The 12,658-nt window shown below is 44.7% G+C and overlaps 1 long non-coding RNA gene across 1 annotated transcript; it reads right to left on the bottom strand.

The window, feature by feature from the left end:
* Positions 1 to 1,630: 1,630 nt before the first annotated feature.
* On the bottom strand, positions 1,631 to 11,016 carry LOC138302024 (uncharacterized). The gene is made up of 4 exons (XR_011205227.1): positions 10,913 to 11,016; positions 9,506 to 9,559; positions 2,636 to 2,677; positions 1,631 to 1,671 (listed from the first exon to the last, which is right to left on the bottom strand). It is a non-coding gene; the product is annotated as an uncharacterized lncRNA (long non-coding RNA).
* Between the last annotated feature and the right edge of the window lie 1,642 nt (positions 11,017 to 12,658).

The raw sequence follows: 12,658 nt of genomic DNA, 5'->3' as shown, positions 1-12,658 counted from the left end.
ATAGCTGTTTCTGTGCTGCATCCTTTTCTAAATCCAGATTGAAGAGGGTTCAGAAGGTCGTTGTTGTCTATGTGTTGGTTTAGCTGAGAGAGAACACACTTCTCTAGAGTTTTGGCAAGGAAGGGTAGAATGGAGACTGGTCTGAAATTTTTGGGTCATTCAGGTCTGCTCCCGTTTTTTTTAGCATTAGCGTGACTTGACCAAGCTTGAGGCAGTTTGGTATCACACCGGTTTGCAGGGAGCTGTTAATAATCTTAGTCCAGTTATCATCCACTGCTGATGTTGTCTGCATTCCGGGAACTCATTTTTTCCTTCACTTAAAGCACTCCATGGGAGTTGCTTCCCTGCTCCTCCCCATCCTACTAATTTTTTATGACCTCAATCAGCTGTTCCTCCGTTGCTCCTCTGTTCCTCTACTAATCATTTTTTTATTTTGTTAGCTTTTTTAAAAACTTTAGATGCCTGCCACGCTATCTCTGGAACTCTTCTTTAAATAGTATTTAAGCATTTTCAAGACTGCCCACTGTGCCAGAACATTTTCATGCATTTGCTGCAGGCACCTACAACTTTATAATTGTACAGTTGTATTATTTTTAACAAACCCAGTCAAAGATGGCTGCTACGATCACTGCTATAATTGCTGATACAATGAGGATACATCCACCACGGCCCTCTTTGAAAGGGTTTCTTAAAGTATAACAGATGCATTCAAAGTTGACTGCTGTGGATGCAGAAACATCCACAAAAGCAATCTTTTAATGCATTGGTAATGCTTTAAGAAACCAGTTCAGAGGTGGCCACCACAGATGCATGCTTATTCCTATCCAACTAAAAAAAAAATAATTGGCAAAGCAAATAGGTTTCACTGAGGGGACCTATTGCCTGTGCTAATGCTTGCTACCTGTGAAATGACAGTGCCCAATCTATAATTACCATCACAGGGTAAAGTTTGTTTCTTCATGCTGATAAGACATTTAGGCCTTCATTACGAGTTTGGCGGGCAGAAAATGCCACCCACCATGCAAAAGCCAGCGGAGAAGAGACTTGTAATCCTCAGGGCAGCTCTGGTTGCAGTGCTTCCCTTGCGGATTAAGATCACTGGCACTGCCACACCGTTGGCCGGCAAAAAAGTGCCCATGCTGGCGGTCCAACCGTGGCGCGTTCGCCACGGTCATAATGTGGAGGCAGGACTGCCACATTGGTGACGGTCCGGACCACCACATGAGTGTGGCAGTCCTAGAACCACCAGACTCGTGATGAGGGCCTTCATCACTGACAAAACAGAAGGTGTATATATGTGCATGCACTTAACATTAAAATAAGTGTACATAGTCAATAAATATGTGCAAGAATGGACTACTGACACCAGCTGATATAATCACTCCATGTGTTCCTAAATTCACAACCCAACGACACCCCGAAGTTGCAGGTGAAAAATTGCACTGCAAAATGTAAGTGTCCTCTGTAAATTCTAAAATTATACTCACATTGTGAAACAGTGGATTGTGCAGATTCATCAAAAACATGATCTGTGTGCCATCAAATGAAGCCATATTTTTTAGCCCTTGAGAAAGCTCAGTTTGAATAAGTATGTGCATAACGGATCACTGCAATTCCCTGCACACTCACCCTCTTCTCCAGGCAGATGACATCCTTCTTAGCCTTCTCCACCTAGAAAAGTTGCATACAAAAAATTAAATAAAATAAAAGGGGCGTTCTGAAGCCTTCTCCTCTTCCAGCCCATTTCATATCTTATAAAATTTCAGAACTTTGTAGATATTCCAGAAAAGGTTTTACTCCACCCCCTACTCCTGCAACCCAAAAGCAGGACAATAGAGCCATCTGGGGCTCTGATGCTCCTTCCAATCAGAGGCAGGACAATAGACCTAATCTGGGGCTCTGCTGCTTCCTCCAATCAGAGGCAGGGCAATGGAGAAATCTAACTCTACATCCCCGTTCCCAACTCGAAGTAGGGCAGCAGAGAAATCTGGGGCTCCACCACTCACACTAATTAGAGGATGGGCAGTAGAGAAATCCAAGGTTTCATCACCCCTTTTTCAACCAGAGGCAGGGCAATAGAGAAATCTGGGGCTCCAACGCCTCCATTAGCCAGAGAATAGGCGATGGAGATATCTATGGCTCCGTCCACTCACTCAGTCAGAGGCCGAGTAATGGAAAAATCTGGACAGGTGGCCAAACAACCATTTCAGAGGAACAAGCTTAATGGAAAACAATTTGTTTCTTTCTGTTTCCTATTATTTCCTTGTAATACCCTCATTTAAATTCTTCCCAGTAATCTAGTCAGAGACCATGCACTTAGGAGCCGATACTGGTTGCAAAATAATCTTTGGGGCTTCTTTTTCCTCTATCAGATTATTTTACCCAAACCCATAAACCAGAGGAATGATGTGCTTCATGAGTGTGAGCTTCACCACTCTGAAACCTCCAGCCCACTGCCCACATCATCAGCACCCTTCACCTGAGAACTGAAAAGTTCAGAGAAAAGTGATAAATCTTTCTTCCACATCAAAAGAGATTATGAACACCTAGGGCCAACCACAGGACTTCCCAACCAGCCCCTATGCTTTGCCACTTCAATCTTATGGTGAAGCAGTGGACAGTCAATGGTACTCACCTGTTCCTGTAGCACGGCCTTCTTATGCTCAAGCATTTCTTTCTGTGTGAGTTAAAAGAAGAGAGCACAGTGACTCTGCAGCTCACATTAGGAAGTTAGCAAATTGATAACACAAAAGCTTATCTGTCCTGTTCAATGCCAGCACACTGTTCACAGCCCCTTTAACTGTGAGACATTAGTGTACATATGAGCCTTTCTAGAGGAAGGAGGATGAGTAAGGACGTTTTGAGATCTCAAAAGAGGGAAAGTAAAAACATACAAAAAGGACATTCAATGCCAAAATCCAAAAATTTAGATGCACAAGACATAAATCTCTCAAATACTTTTCAATACAGAAAGACTGCAGCCCATTGGTGTTTTTTTTGTTTCTGTGTATTTAATCAGCTCTTGTACACTAACTTTGTTCAAGTATTTAAAATGTATACATTCAAAACTAGAAAAATACTAAATGTAAAATGTGCATCAAGGATGTAGAAAATACAGTTAGAATGTACAAGTATCAAAAAGGGGCCGCATGCAAAAGGGTAGTTTCTTAATGGCATAGATTCTATTATCCATAAACTTCACCTACTTAGTTGGGAAATGTGAGAACAGTCTGAGGCCATCAGCACAAGATGCCCTATAATGCCACGGGGAGCATGTGCATCTCTCTTATTTACCCACTCTTCACCCACTGTGTAGCTGTCTTTATCCCAGCTTGCACCCCAGTTAAGACTACCAGGTAGATGCTCAGCCAGAATCAATACTGATCCTAGAGCTGTAAAAACAGTTGTAGCAGGAAGCTGCACATATGAAAAGCAGACCTAGGCACTGATGGAATGTTTAGTGCCATGAGAGGTCTTAATTATTCATGGCTCTCTGAGAGCCATTAGCCTGAAAACCAAATTCTGAATCTGGTTATTCTTAGCTATGATGTAGCAACAGAACTGTTACTATGTCAAGTGGAGCAGTGCTTCCCTCCACTGTGTTCCTCTGACTCACATGGCTGTCCAGAGCCACATGCAAAGAGGCAGAATGGTGGATGATGGTTTCTGTCTATGTCTCATCCAACTTCTCCTGCCTCTCTTCTGCTTTGCAAACCCAAGAGAAGCATGAGAATCCCATCCACCATCATTCCCGGTCAGTAAAAGTCTGCAGGGACCCACTCTGAGAGGAGATTCCAAGCCACGTTGAGAATTGCTCTTTCATAGAACATGTCAGCGCTGCACCAGGTCACTGCTGTATGTGCAGGAGAAGGCATAGCTTCACATGGAAAGGGAAAGGAAAACCAGAAGTTGTAGGGGTAGTACACAGACCAGATATTTCTGTTTTATTTAATTTACATTTTGGCATTGGATGAGGGACTTTCTTCTTACATAAGTGCTGTGAGATGTTGTCAAGAACATAACATTGTTTTGTTTTTATTTTACATTTTGGGGCAGCCTGGAGTAGAGATTTTTAAAATCGATGAGTAGGAGTGTTAGACCTGTCAGCCTTAGGGTGGTGTTCCCAAAAACATTGTGCCTTTTCCTGCCCTGTTTTGCTGAATACATTTTTGTTTGCCTTAAGACTCTGTGCACTTTACTACTGCTAACTGGTACTAGAATGCTCACTCACTAACAAATGGTAAAATTGGTTTTCACCTGATTGCCAAATTTAATTTACTTACTTAGGGGGTTATTCTAACTTTGGAGGAGTGTTAATCCGTCCCAAAAGTGACGGTAAAGTGACGGATATACCACCAGCCGTATTACGAGTTCCATAGGATATAATGGACTCGTAATACGGCTGGTGGTAAATCCGTCACTTTTCCGTCACTTTTGGGACGGATTAACACCTCCTCCAAAGTTAGAATAACCCCCTTAGTCTGTTGTAAAGTGGTATACCATATACCCAAGGCTAGTAATTTACATGCTACTAGTGGGACTACTACACTTGTTGTGGCATCCACATAAGGAGCTTTGCAAACATGTCTCAGACCTGCCATTCACAGCCTGTAGTGCAGTTTTAAATTGCAATTCAATTTGCCAAAATAACCCCTTTTTTAAGTCCACAACTTACTTTTTAATACATATAGTCACCCCCAGGATAGGCCCAAAAGATCCCATAGGACAGGATGTATTTTAGTTAAAAAGTTGGACAGGTACTTTGAAGGTTTACATGTCAAATTTGTTTTCCACTACTGAGAGGGCTATGTCTCTAATAGGATACCATTGGCATACCTTATTACATTTAACAAGTGATACGTTTTGTTTGAGAACATGTAAAAATATCATGTTTGGTGACAAAGGAATTGTAATTTAAAATCTTCTTTAATTATAAAGTCAGATTTTAGACCACAATTCTGAAAATAACACTTTTAGAAAGTTGGCATTTTCTTGTTTTAACGATTCAGTACTTGTAGCCTGTTCCTGTGTCACATGACTATCTGTAATCAGAAGTTGGCCTTTGTGTATTCTTCCTAGACAGCCATACAATAGGAAAATTGGGTGGTGGCAGGATGGACCACTCTTGCAGGATTGGGGTGCAGAGCTGTGCACACAAAGAAATTCACACCAGCCTAGTGTGATCCCAGACATCCTGGGACCAGGGCACAGAGGAAATAATTTCAAGACATTACCGTGGGGGGAAAACTCCAGAGGTTTCTTCTATTTTAAAGCTGGCATCAGGTATAAAAATAGGACCCTCACAACCACTCTTTAGTTTACTCCTGGACCTGTGAATACTAGAGAAGAAGGACTGCCCTGCTGCCAGAGGATTGCCCTACTGTTAGAGGCCTCCCTTGCTGTCCAAGAAGGAAGACTAGACCTGCTCCCTTCAACCCAGGTCTCCTGAAATGACTCCAAGAGTTAGTTGTCTGACTTCCTGTTCAGAGCTACAGGGACATAGGATGCTCCAGAGGCCTTCCTGCATCTGTCCAGCTGACCTGCTGCACTGGGCATACCTGGACCTGCAAATGGACGTGGCACAACCCTCCTGGCCTCTGTAAGAGAGGGTGTCTGATCCCCAAGGGGTGCCTCCTCAGGTCCTGGGCCTTTGGTTGGCTTCAGAGTGCACTCCTCTGACTTCAAAGGAGAAACCCTGATGTTTTGGGCCCATTGTCGTCAAGATCTTGCCACCCACACCAGCCACTAATACATAGGTGTAGGAAAATACCCTCTTTTTACCATGGTTACCCCCATTTCCTGCCTGATGTCATGGTGCTTGACTGTGTTCACTGGGATCCTGCTAAGCAGGACCCCAGTGATTATGCTCTCTCTCCTCTAAATGTGGTTGGTGCATACTGGTAACTCAGTATTTCACCCACAATTGGCATACTGGTGTCCCCTTACAAGTCCCTCGTATATGATACTTAGGTACACAAGACATTGAATTCCAGGAGATCCCTATGGGCTGCAGCATATCTCTTGCCACCCATAGGGAGCCCATGCAAAGGCTCCTACAGGACTGCCGTTGCAGCCTGTGTGAAAAGATGCATGCTCCCTTTCACTGCCATTTGCATTGCATCAAGTCACATATAAGTCACCCCTATGTCAGCCATGAGGGCAGGGTGCAAAGTACCTGTGTCTGAGGACACCCCTGTACTAGCAGAGGTGCCCCCATGACCTCCAGGACCATTTTCCCGGACTTCGTGAGTGTGGGGACACCATTTTACACGTGTAATGGGCATTGGACACTACCTGTGTCCAGCTACATAATGGTAACTCTGAACATAGGCATGTTTTGTATCAAACATGTTGGAATCATACCCCAAGGCTGTTGCAAGCATTGGTTGTATGATTCCATGCACTCACTCTGGGGGCTCCTTAGAGGACCCCTAGTACTGCCAACCAGTCTTCTGAGGTTTTCCAGGCAGCCCCAGCTGCTGCCACATCTCAAACAAGTTTCTGCCCTCCTGTTGCTTGAGAAGCTCAAGCCCAGGAAGGCGGACCAAAGGATTTCCTTTGGGAGAGGGGTGTTACACTCTCTCCCTTTGGAAATAGGTGTTACAGGCTTGGGAGGGGTAGCCTCCCCAAGCCACTAGAAATGCTATGAAGGGCACATTTGGTGCTCTCCTTGCAAAAGCCAGTCTACACTGGTTCAGGGACCCCCAGTCCCTGCTCTGGTGTGAAACTGGACAAAGCAAAGTGGAATGACCACTCCCCTGTCCATCACCACCCCAGGTGTTCTTCTTAGAGCGCCTCCAGAGGGTCCCTGGGTTTTGCCATTTTGGATTCCAAGCTGGCAGAGAACTCTAGGAGCATCTGATTGGCCAGTGCCAGCAGGTGGCATCAGAGCCCTCCCCTGATAGGTGCTTACCTGTTTAGGTGATCAATCCCTGTTTCAGAGCTACTTAGGGTCTCTACTCTGCGTGGTTCATCAGATTTTGATTGCAAGACTCCAGCAGGAATCCTCTGCATCCTTTACTTCACCTTCTCACCAATGAAACTGCTGCTGGACCCTCCAGGAACTCTACAAAACTGCAACAAAGAAGCAAGGATGACTTCTGCAACATTGTATCTTCAGCTCCTGTCGGCAACTGCAACTGTTTCTCAGTTGTGCATTCTCAGAGGACAGTCTGTCTTCAGCCTGCACCACAAGAGCAAAGGAATCTCCCTTGGGGTGAAGACTTCACGCCTCTGCTCCAGCAGGCACCTCTCTGCATCGACAACCGGCTGCGTGGGTCCCCTCTCCTGACGAGCTGCATGGATCCTGCATCACAGGTGGTTGACTGAAGTGGTCCCGATGGTCCAGACATACAACTGTTCAACTTTGGTGGAGGTAAGAGCCTGCCTCCTTACGCAAGATAGTACCCCCCTTGTTGACATTCTTCCATGAAGTTCTTCATGCCCCGTGCAGCTCCGGCCCCCAGCACTTCATCCTGCGATGCTCATCTTCCTGAGTGGTTCTCTGGCGGCCCGGAGCCTTTTTTGTAGTGCTGCCTGGGCCTCCTTTTGCACCTCCTTTGTCCCCGTGCTGTGGGAGTCCTGGGCATACAGCCTGGTCTTCTGTGGGCTCTCTGACTCCCCCTCCTGGGTGGAATCCACCTGGTCCTTCCTGGTACCAGGCAGCACCATTTTCCTCCAACCGTGAGCTTTGAGTGTGCCAAGGCTTGTTGGAAGAATCCAGTGACACAAACCAGACTGCAATCATCCATCAGGCATGGGACATCATCTGCACCAACCAGGAACCCGAATCTGACTGACTGATCTTCTTTTTGCACCTTCATCCGGGTCAGCAGGGGCTCCTGTTCTTCCTCGACTCTTCTGTGCTTCTTGGACTTGGTCCCCTTCTTCCACAGGTCTGCAGGTCCAGGAACCCACTGTTGGTGTCTTGCAGTCTCTTCTGATTCTTGCATAATCTTCTTTGTCGTATTTCTGTGTGTTCTGGGAAAGTTACTGTAATTTACTCCTGATTTCCTGGTCTGTGGCATGGGTTCTATAACTTATCTTTGGTGTTTTCTTATACTCCCAGCGCCCCTCTACAAACTACACTTGCCTAGGTAGGGACCCGACTTTCGCATTCCACTTTTTTAGTATATGGTTTTTGTTTCCCCTAGGCCCATTTCTAACTATTGTGATTTTCACTAATTGCACTGTTTTCTAACTGTTTTTACACCTGTTTCTGCATACTAATGTATATATATTGTGTATTACTTACCTCCTAGGGGAGTATAGTCTCTAAGGTATATTTGGTATTTGTGTCACCAAAATAAAGTCATTTTTGTAACACTGAGGGGGTTATTCTAACTTTGGAGGAGTGTTAATCCGTCCCAAAAGTGACGGTAAAGTGACGGATATACTACCAGCCGTATTACGAGTTCCATAGGATATAATGGACTCGTAATACGGCTGGTGGTAAATCCGTCACTTTTCCGTCACTTTTGGGGCGGATTAACACCTCCTCCAAAGTTAGAATAACCCCCTGAGTGTTTTCTTTCATGTGTGTGAGTACTGTGTGACTACAGTGGTATTGCATGAGCTTTGCATGACTCCTAGATAAGCCTTGGCTACTCAGCTACAGTTAGAGAGCCTGGCTTCTAGACATTGCCTACATTTCAATAATAAGGGATAACTTGACCTGGTATGAGGTGTAAGGACCATAGGTACCCACCACAAACAAGGCCAGCCTCCTACAAGAGGCCTGTCAGAGTAGGCCACAAGACACAAGGATAATAGTTTTTGTTGTAACTACAATTAGTTGGAGGGGTTCACGGTGCCAAGGCCGTGTTTGCTTGGCTATGCTTGACTTCACATTCCCTGCACAGATGATCCATACTCTTTGTTATGAGGGGATTATGATTGGAGGGGAAAGCAATGCAAAAGGTAAAATTATAGACAAGTAGCTGTCAATAAAGTGGATTTTTCGACCTCACAGTTCCATACTACACAATTCACTCTTTCATTTATTTAAAGTCAATTTAAACCCCTCAGTGAAAAACAATTCTGTCATTGTCAGCTGGTTGTCTGTAATTCTATATCTTTTTCTTTGAGCTTAGATGGGCCTGACATTTTGCTTTTTTCTAAGCTTCTCTCAAAATATTTGCAAATTGCTCTTCCTAAAAAAAGAAGGAGACATAATTTCAGGGTCATACAAGGGAAAATGAAGAGTTTGAGTAAAGGAGTCAGGCTACAGAAAAGGGTAGAGTTTCTGGACCTACAAATACTATTAGCTTGTCTGTTGTTCTAACTGCGTTAAGCATTGTAAATCAAATTGCTTTTACAGTTTCTACCCCCCATGTCAAGAAATACAAGTAAACTGTGAACTTCATTAAATTCCAAATGTTCCAGAGAAACAAAGCTTTTAAAACTTGGATCAGCCATGAGACCAGTAAGAACAGCAACCAAATCAAGGCTACACTGAGAATGAGACGTGTCAATACATTCAAGCCACTTTGCCTGCAAGACATACCTGTCGCTTGAGCTCCAGCAAGGTTAGCTCCATGACTCCTGGCTTCAATGTTGTCTTTCATAGCATAATAAGGAGAAATTAATGTTTTATGTTAGGGCAATATTAACAACACTACAGACGTAATATGATGCAACACATTAAGTCAGGCACAGATATTTTATAACCCCCTTTGAATTGCAAAACAATAAAATGTGTGAATCTTCACGATTTCTTTTCTAATGTACAGTTAAGTGACCAATCAATGGAGCGTTAAGTATAGCCTAGTTAAACACTGTTGGAAATTGCTCCACATGTGCCCTGTGCTGATAGCGAGATTGTTCAATGCAGAGGAAGTGTGAACTTCCATCATCATGTTAACCAGTGTATGTTACCACAGCTTAAGCAGAGGGAGATGTCAGTGGCAGAAACCTCTTGGCTTTGTCAATACATGTTACATGGGAAATGACAGTGGGCAACCTGTAACTACTGTCACACAATATGTTTTGTTGTTTGTTCATGTTAATGACATATATTTAGCCACGGCCACATGGAAGGAGTGCGTGTACATACACTCAACATTGCGATACATGCATTTGGTTGATTAGATTTTCTCCAGGAGATTCATCTAACTAATGTTATCCATTGCATCCTCCAGGGACCTCAACTCCACCGAATTGTCCTTCTCCTCCTTTGGTTTCACCTCGTTGGTGTTAGTATTCTTATGCTTGAGTTCCACCTCCCTGGTGAAATACTGGTCATCCTCCTGGAGCTTCATCCTTTGGCTATCCTTCTCTTCCTCCTGAAGCTTCACCCATTGGTTATCCTTCTCTTTCTCCTGGAGCTTCACCCTTTGGTTATCATTCTCTTTCTCCTGGAGCTTCACTCTTTGGTTATCCTTCTCTTCCTCCTGGAGCTTCACCCTTTGGTTATCCTTCTCTTCCTCCTAGAGCTTCACCCTTTGGTTATCCTTCTCTTTCTCCTGGAGCTTCACCCTTTGGTTGTCCTTCTCATCCTCCTGGAACTTCACCCTTTGCACCCCTTGTTGTTATCCTTCTCATCCTCCTGGAGCTACACTCTTTGGTTATCCTTCTCTTTCTCCTGGAGCTTCACCCTTTGGTTATCCTTCTCTTTCTCCTGAAGCTTCACGCTTTGGTTATCCTTCTCTTTCTCCAGGGATGTCACCTCCATGATATTGTTCATCTTTCCCACTAGTGGCCTCTACTCCCTGGTATTATCCTCCTCTGTTAGCTTCACTTCCATGGAGTTATCATTCTCCCCCTGGAGCTTCAGTTGTTTGGTGTTTTCCTTTTATTTTTCTGGGGACTTCACCTTCATGCTAGTGTTATTCTTCCCATCCAAGAGCTTTAATGCTAACTCCCTGCCTCATCCCATACCAAAATATAAATTATCTTTTTCCTGAGGATTCACCTCAGGAGTATTATCAGGAGTACTGTCATCCTCTCCCATTTGCAGTGGCTTCACCTCCATGATGTTATCTTCCTTGAGCCACTTTCCATCTACCTCATCCCCCAGTTGTTTACCATTCATCATCGTTTTGAGCACAGGAGTGGACGGCACACAGTTTCTGAAAAAGAATGAATGATACAAACATCAGAGCGCCTTTAAAATGCTCTTCTCTTTTCATTGATACATACAGTCAGACACAGTCTTTAAGAAACATTGTATACAAATAAAATGAATTTCCTTCTTGCCTATTCTTATTCAGTTCTCTAGTTATGGAGTCTGGTAGAAATGGGGTCATTGGTTTACAGTCAGGTTACCCCTGTCCAAGCAAAGACCCTCACTCTAGTCAGGGTGAAGGAGAATCACCCTCAGTTAACCCCTGCTTACTCCCTTGGTAGCTTGGCACGATCAGACAGGCTTAACTTCAGAAGCAATGTGTAAAGTACTTGTACCGACACAGAGAGTAACCCAGTGAAAACACTACAAAATGACACAACACCAGTTTAGAAAAATAGGTAATATTTATCTAAACAAAACAAGACCAAAATGACAAAAATCCGACATACACAAGTCAAGTTATGAATTTAAAAAGAAATCTTTGAAAAACAGTGAGAACGCTGTTATTTCACAAAAGTACCTGGGTAGCGTCAAAATAAAGCCGCACAGGTGAGTGTGCGTCACAAAAAGGCCAGCGATACGTCGATTTCTCACCAGGAAGCGAGAACACGCGTTGTTCCTCCTTTGGTCGGGTCGGCATGCGTCATTTCTCTTCTCCTGCAAGAGAGCGATGTGTTGATCTCGACTGGTAATTTGCATCCGGGCAGGCTATATGTTGATACTGTGCGCACAGCGATGTTGCGTTGAAATCTGGCAGCATAGTGTCAAGAAAATGCACTATGTGAGGGCTTGCATCGTTGACAGCAGCTGCTGCGGGTGTTGCACGTCGTTTCTCTAACCACGTTGTGTCGATCTTCCAGCCGCAATGCAGGTGGAGCGATTTTAGGCGTGAGGCCGACGGTGCATTGTTTAGCAGCCGCTAGGTGGGTGGTGCGTCGGAAATGTCCCCGCACGGCAGTCTTTGCATGGGTTTTCAGTTTTTAGCTGCCAGCTTCACCTCTCAAGGGCCAAGGGACTGGATAGGGCACCACTTGGCAGGATAGGAGTCTCAGCAGAGTTTCCAGGTGCTGGCAGGAGAAGTCTTTGAGGCCCTGAGACTTAAACAACAGAAGGCAAGCTCAGTTGAAGCCCTTGGAGATTCTTCTCAAGTAGGAATGCACAACAAAGTTGACTTTGCCCCCTTTCACAGGCAGAAGCAGCAACTGCAGGATAACCCAAAAAGCACAGTCACAGTCAGGGGCAGCACTTCTCCTCAGCTCTTCAGCTCTTCTCCTTGGCAGAGGTTCCTCTTGATTCCAGAAGTGATCTGATTTTCAGGGGTTTTGGGTGCACTTCTGATACACCTTTCTGCCTTTGAAGTAGGCCTACTTCAAAGAGAAGTCTCTGTTGTTTTCAAGATCCTGCCTTGCCCAGGCCAGGCCCCAGACACACACCAAGGGGTTGGAGACTACATTGTGTGAGGGCAGGCACAGCCCTTTCAGGTGTGAGTGACAACTCCTCCCCTCCCTCCCAGCACAGATGGCTCATCAGGATATGCAGGCTACACCCCAGCTCCCTTTGTGTCACTGTCTAGAGGAGAGGTGCAAACAGCCC

Source organism: Pleurodeles waltl, chromosome 6 (assembly GCF_031143425.1).
Source record: "Pleurodeles waltl isolate 20211129_DDA chromosome 6, aPleWal1.hap1.20221129, whole genome shotgun sequence".
In the NCBI taxonomy this organism is placed as follows: Eukaryota; Metazoa; Chordata; class Amphibia; order Caudata; family Salamandridae; genus Pleurodeles; species Pleurodeles waltl.
This window is presented reverse-complemented; position numbering and strand designations above follow the sequence as displayed.